The sequence below is a fragment of the Cupressus sempervirens genome, chromosome 3 (genome assembly GCF_028749045.1).
Source record: "Cupressus sempervirens isolate cs-2001-9-10 chromosome 3, ASM2874904v1, whole genome shotgun sequence".
In the NCBI taxonomy this organism is placed as follows: domain Eukaryota; kingdom Viridiplantae; phylum Streptophyta; class Pinopsida; order Cupressales; family Cupressaceae; genus Cupressus; species Cupressus sempervirens.
The window spans coordinates 766,326,182-766,333,569 of NC_143120.1; positions in this window are offsets into that span (position 1 = coordinate 766,326,182).

The following is a 7,388-nucleotide window of genomic DNA, read 5'->3' on the forward strand; positions in this document are numbered from 1 at the left end:
GAATATAATGAGTAGTTCAAGTTTATTTTTCTTATCTTGATTGTCTTTTCTATTCACTCATCCAAGTGGGCCTAGTTGGTGAGTAAACTTTTCTGTTACAATAGATTTCATTTCCTTTTTTTTTTCTTGCAAGATAGAATTTTGTTGCTCCTACAACCATTGATAATAGAATCAATGAATTTATCCTATAGCATAGGTGAATATATAGGTTTAGTGTTGTAACATTACTTTAAATCTTTGATTTAAGTTGTTGTATCAATTGCTAGCATAGAATTCCTTCAACATTTCCTTCACTTTAGTTGTAATGACTTGAAGGAGAATAAGAGCATAGACTTTGTAGTCATCCTCTCAAGTTTATGCTCTTAGGTGAAAAATTAAATAAAGTCAGCGTATTATTTTAAGTAAGACACATGATGCTATTTGGCCATGGAATCATTGTGAAAGGATGTCCAAACCTTTGTTATCAAGGTATTAAGATGACTAGATATCATTCTTCACAATATGATCTAGTTCTTCCTTCATTTCTTGGATCCAATGATCATCCTTGCATTCCTCATTGGTACTCTTAGGTTCTAGTGCAGAAATTAGACATAATTCCTCATTTACTCTATTTCTTCTCATCAATCCTATGTCTTTTCTTCCACTTATCCAATTTGTAGGGTGGTTCTTTTTGTGGTTTCACAATGCACACCCCATTTCTCCTAGAAATGGGGACCCTCTAGTAATATTTTAGTTTCCTTGTCCCCATGTTTGAGGCTTGGGTCATTTTTGAATTCTTCATGAGTCTGGATCAAGTCCTAATATCTGATTGGTTAAGTATGGGATGTCAAAATTATGAAAAATTGGAAGATTTTAAGTGTTTTAGTGTATAAATATGCACTTGCACACTAGCACACATGCACACCTATCCAAGGTGCATAGGTGTGTTGATTGTGCAAGTGCACATTTATCTCTATTTGGAGATGTGCACCTATGTACATGTGTAGGTGCACACCTCCAAAGGGTGCACACTAGGTCTAAATGCTAAGAAAAACTTTAAGAAAGGTGCGCACATGTAAACTTTTCAAAGGAGACTTAAAAGTGCACAAATGAGTACCCCATTAAGGTGCACAATTGTGCACCCTTTTTGCACATTTAAAAGCTAAGTGCCACCCCCCTCCTCCCCCCACATAACATTTGCACTAAGCACATGTGTGCACCTCACCTAGGTGTGCAGGGGCACAACTGCACCTAAAGACCCTTGATATGCCTTTTCAATGCACCTAGCACACCTTTGAAGGTGAGCTAGGTGTGCGATTTTACATATTAGGGCTAAAAGGGGTACTAACTTATTTTTTCATTGTTTTGATGCATTTGGGCTAGGTTTTTTGTTAGTTAGGGTTTATTTTGGGTTAGGTTTTCAACTCTCTAGACTAATGTTTTCTTCTTTATGGCAATAAAAATACATCTTTAACTTGTCAGGATCATAAATTTTGACATAGAGCTCGAAATTCAAAACTATTTAAACCATTGGAAAGAAGAACTAAAAATCTAGTTTTAGTCAGTAAAATAGCAAGCCTTCAACTACCCAATTTTAAGGACCAACAAAAGTTTCAACTTGAAATTTTGAGCAGAAGACCTCTAAAAAGGCTAGTTAAAAATGCCTAGAAAAGCTTGTTCAAAAAGATATGAAATTTTTTTAAACATTTGATCATTTTGGATAATCTAGATCACTTGGTTTTGACCAAGAAGGATCAGGTAAATGGAGAGAAGAAAAAAATCAAGCAATTTACACTAAATATCAAAAATACAAAGGTTGGACACATGAACCAGAATAGGTTCCTCATCTTATGCAACTATTAATGACAAGATTCAACATAGGTGCCTTGTGATTTCAAATAGAAGAAGTAGAAGTAGTACAAATATATGAAAATGTTTGGCTATAAAGAGGGTATAAATCATCAAAAAGGGAAAAATAACTACACTAGAGTGCTCCCAGACCTTGTCTGAGTAAAACCCATAAATCATTTTCAAAATTGAGGATTTTGATTTTTTGGTGAGTTGACCATCATGCACAAATTTCATCAAGGAGTGTAGGTGCACTACTCCAAAGGTGTTGTATTGCAAAGGTGTGCCATAAATTTTGCAGAAGTCAAAAGTTTGTTGACAATTTACTTCTAGTTCTAAATTTAGAGCTTTCCATGCACCAGAAACACATTTTAATGGTAGTTTAACTCCTAGAAATGTTTAGAGAAGGCCAAGCTTCCATTTTTAGAGCATCTAGTGACTTTGAGATCCTTTGCAACTTCCTTCTTCTTATCTACTAATTCTTTCTTTGTTTTAAGACATGTAAAGGCTCATGCACCCATTAATTAATATAAACAAGGGTGGGGTCCTACTTAGCACCTTTTAGAGAGTTAGTTTATACATAATTAGATTTATTTTATTAATTTTAGGCATATATTTGCATGAAGAGATGTCTCACTCTCAACAAAAATTGAGGAGATTATTTATTATAAATTGAGGAATGTAACATTTATTCTAGGCCATTATTTTGATGCAATAATATATGCTTTTGGTGCTCTTATTTTGAGTGTAGTTATTCTTGCCAGAATGTGTTATTTCTATGGATTCTTGTTCATGATAATAATCAAGCCGATAGTTTTTTTGTGTTGATTTAAACATGTGATATTTTTAGTTTAGGTGTTTGCCAAATGTTGACCAATTTTGCTGACATACCGAGTTGGAGAAGAGATCACCCTATTGTTCCTACATATCTTCTCATTTCAAATGTGTGCACTTTTTGCAGCCTTGCAATTTGATAAGAAGTGAAACATCTTTCAATTTTACTAAGTTTCCATAGATGATTGCATCAATGGATTTGAAGAAGTCCTGCTCCTACTTTCATTAGTTTCCCACTCGATCTTTTCAACAATTTAACTCGCAGACATGTTGTTACCATGGGTTTATGTCAATTAGGAATTTTCCTTTTATGCTATTTACTTTCATCTCTTGTTACTATAAATCTTTGTTTTTTTCTTTGCTAACCCTTGGTTAAATTAGGAATTCATATAGTTGTAGTGTTAGATTGCATTCATTTAAAAATGGTAAATACCAAAAACATATCTTTTTTTTTTGTGGTTAATTTTTAAACAACAAGTAGATTGATATCTTATCCAAAATTGGTTTAAACCAGCAAAGGCCTAGCCTAAAAAAAAAACATTTATGTTCAATTGAGCAGATTCCAGTAGGTCACAAGATCATTGAGAACCTTGGAGTTAATCCCTAATTAGCTTTTCAAGAGATGGTCTTGAAAGGATTCCTATTGTTAAGAATCATGCAAAATGATAGCTCAATAATTCTTTATGAGGTTCTTGTTAGGTATTAGAGTTTCTATCTTAACTCTTATCTCTTATCTTGGTTTAGATATCTATTCTCCTCTTTGCTCAACAATTTGCACATCATTCTACAAGTCATTGTTAGTTTCAAAGAAAAATTATAAATTCTCATGGTTAGCCTTTGGATCAACAATAGTCACCAAAGGTATTTCTTCTATTACTTAATTTTTCTTAACCAATTCAAGTTCATTATCTTTATCATCAAAATCATTTAAGAATATTTCCATTATTACTTTAAATTATGCATCTTCATCAAATAGTGAATTATTAATAGTTTTTCTTACTCTCTTAGGACATCTGGATAAAAAATGACCAAACTCTTTACATGTCCAACAAATTTTTTTCATACCTTCTAGCCCTCTTTTCATAAGAAGATCAATACCTTCTTTGATCTTCTTGTCTTCTTCAGATCTAAATCTATCATTACTTGTGCTTTTGCTCTTTTGAATGCAATAGAAGGATTCTAGATTACGAAAATCAATGCTCTGTTCTTTACACAATTATGATAACTTGACAAGAAGCTCTATCTTCTATGTGTCAAAATTTCCTCCATTTGACTTAGGAATTTCTTTTCTAAAGTGATTCACCATTAATCTCCCAAAGTTGTTAACCTTTCTCTTCAAGGATTTGAGGCTATGCTACCAATTATTAGAATATAAAGTCCACTAATATAACTTAGGGCCGGGTGGGTGGGGGTGGGGTTGTTGAATCAATTATCCAACTATTATGGAAATTATCAACCTTATTAAACCTTAACTATATGAGCAATATAATAAAAAACTATAACAAAATACTCATACAAAAAAAGACTAGATATGTCAGCTAGGGAAACCCTTCATTAGAGGGAAAACCCCAATGGGGATGGTACCCACAAGATTATGTATTAATATAAATATTCCTTGTTATAGGGTGGACCTTGTTAGGAGTCTATGAAAAAAAATTAATACATATCAATCCTTGTTAGGAGACTTTGAATCTCTATAAGGAGATTCCAACTCTTTTAGGAGTTGTTCCAACACTGTTAGGAGTTTTAGAAGGTAGATGAACCCATTGTCCAAATGATCTTTGTATTAGTCCTTGTAAAATAATATAACTGAACAATGCTTCTCCTTGCTCTTCCTCTATCATTTCAACTATACTTCTCTACTCCTTTTGATCTTGATATAGATCACTAACTTCGCATCCAATAATCCCTTGGATCACTTACATTTTCCAAATAGTCTAGTCTTGTTCACATTTGATCACATTGTATCAAAAACTCTTTTAAAACCAAGGTAAATACTTTCCTTTAAACCAAGTCCTCAAAAAAATTCCTTGTGTTGGCGTTGAAGCTTTCCCAATTAATTATAATAGGACCACAATAAGATAATTAATTTTTTTTGAACTAGACAACATTGTTGACTCAAAGTCTATGAAACTTTTCACATGTGTGATTCTAGGACTCGTGCACTATTGAAATCATCATTATACTATCCTTTGTCTATGTGTAACTTCACATATCCTAATTCTATCCCTGTTAGGAGATATAATCCAATGATTAGAAGCTACTTATTAGGTAATCTATCTTTGTATTGCTCTCTATAAATCATGTATATCTTTTTTACATCTTTGAATTGTGTTACACACACTTAAAATCATCATTAAAACACAATGTAGAAGATGTCTTTAACTTCATGTCAGTTGAACATCAAAATTATGTCCATACAACAAAGATCTCTATCTTCTACTTTGCTAGTCTTCACAAAAACCATACTATGTTTTCATCAATGATAAACATAGTCATCACTAAAAAATGTTAATTATGCCACATTCTCATCAATGCTTAGGATACTTCCCTAAAGGAATACCAATAAAATTCATGGTAACAATTATGATATTAAATCTCTCAACATTTTTCTTTGACCTAGATAGTTCCAAAACCTTGTTACCAATCCTTATTCATGGGGGTTCTCTATATAATTATATTGTTCCCTCATTGTGTGTGTAAAATGGTTTTATTTCTCTCTCAAAAGAGATTCATCTAGAATTTCATTTATAATTACTGCATTGATTACTTCAATTTTGCAAAACTGCTTTATCAAAGTCAGTTTCTTATCTCAAAAAATCACTTATAGTATTAAGAGTCCAATATTGAGGAAAAAAAATAGCCATGGATTCAAGTAGTGTATCTTGAGGGGATCTTATTCTAAATTTTGAGGAAGGATCAAAGGAAATTATTTTTGTAGAATCAGTTAAAAACTCAATGATCTTGGTGAAATCTTCCTTTGTAATACCTACTACTTACCTTCTGATCCTCCTTTCTAGTCATTCCTCATTAATCTCCAACCTTCCATTGTAGTGCATTGGTATGTCAATTCCATGTACCGTAGCACATAAATATCTATCTACATTGACATGTAGATTGTTATCAAGACTTTCCAAGTCTGTGATTTTCTACCACTTGTCAAATTGTATATTAGATAATGTTCTTTTAGATTGATATAGATTATGGAGGGTCAAGCATGTTTTTTTATGTTTTCTAGAATATTCTACAATAAACATAGCCCTTTTTTGGGCCCTTTGCATTATATCCCTCATCTCCTCTAGCATGGGTAAAAGAGCTACTAAAGTTCAGAGCATCTCTACATCTATTAACTTTGAATGAAGGACTGAATATTTTAGGTTTTTCAACTTTTCCTTCTTGGAGTTAATGAGTCCAAGCAATGATGAATATTCTACAAAAATATGATGCATTGGTTCATCCAAAGAGATCCATCTTGTAGAATTATCCATAAGAAACTTGTTCCCACCAATTAGTCAATCAAAAAATGCTTTAAATTCTCTAAATCATTTAGAACTTTGATATAAGTATTGGTAGACCTCCTTGATTAAAGTTTTAACTTTCTCTACTTTAGAATTTGATCTCACAACTCAAAAAGATATATTCATTCTATAGGACATGTAGTGATGCCAATAATGTAGGATGTAGAATAACTTTTTATCTTTGCACAAAGTGTGTTCATATTACCTTGCATTACTTAAGCTCCATCAGCTCCAACACACACCAACTTTTTGGAAAACGTCATATTATCCAAACCTCCATATTAAATTAGACTTTTCTCAAAAAATTCTTTTCTTTTTTGCATTTGCACTACACTCTATTTTAGAAACAAATAGTACTAAAGGTTGGAAAACAAGATTGTGTATAGTATAAACATGTATTGATATCCAAGAAGGATTAAAAATTGCTATAACTTCATCTAATGATACTGCAATAAAAGTTGACTCTTTTATTTTTTCCTTTGTGTATTCTTTTTCAACCTCAACAATATAGCTTGCCCATTCCCGTCTACTATTCAATGACTAGTGACTGTTAGGATAGTTACAAACTTTCAAAAAGTGCAACAAAGTACTCATTGATGGGTAGTCTATCATAGGATGTCCTCTTTTAAAAATGTAAAAGACAACACTCAATTGAACAAATTATCCCATTTGTTCACTTTCTAGCAATCTTCCAAGATAAAATTCAATAGAACCTTCAATAAGATTTGTCTATATTTTCTTCTGATAATTATATATTTCAGCATTTTTAACATGCTAGAATTTATTGACCATTTTCCAAACCACCATTGGTTCTCAAATCCATCTATCTTTTCTCTTTTGTAAACTTTACCAATATGCTTTTCTATGGTGTCAAGTTTTAAGTGTAACATCTTTTCCTTCTTATTTATCATGGTGCAAATCTTGAATCTACATTCTACTAGAGGTTCACCTTCAATTGGATTGGCCACTTGTTCTATGAACAGATACTTTGAGGCCCAATCTAATTAAAAATTCCCCAATAGATCCCAACTATGATTTTTTTGGAATTGTAATTTTTTTCACCCTTCCATACATGTAGTATTATCAGCTAAATTTGCAACATTCTCACCCAACTCTAGGTCCATTATATCATTGTGACTGCTCTGAGTATCTTCATATACTTGTAAAATATCTTCAAGTTCATTGTCATCTAAAATATTAGGCTTTCCT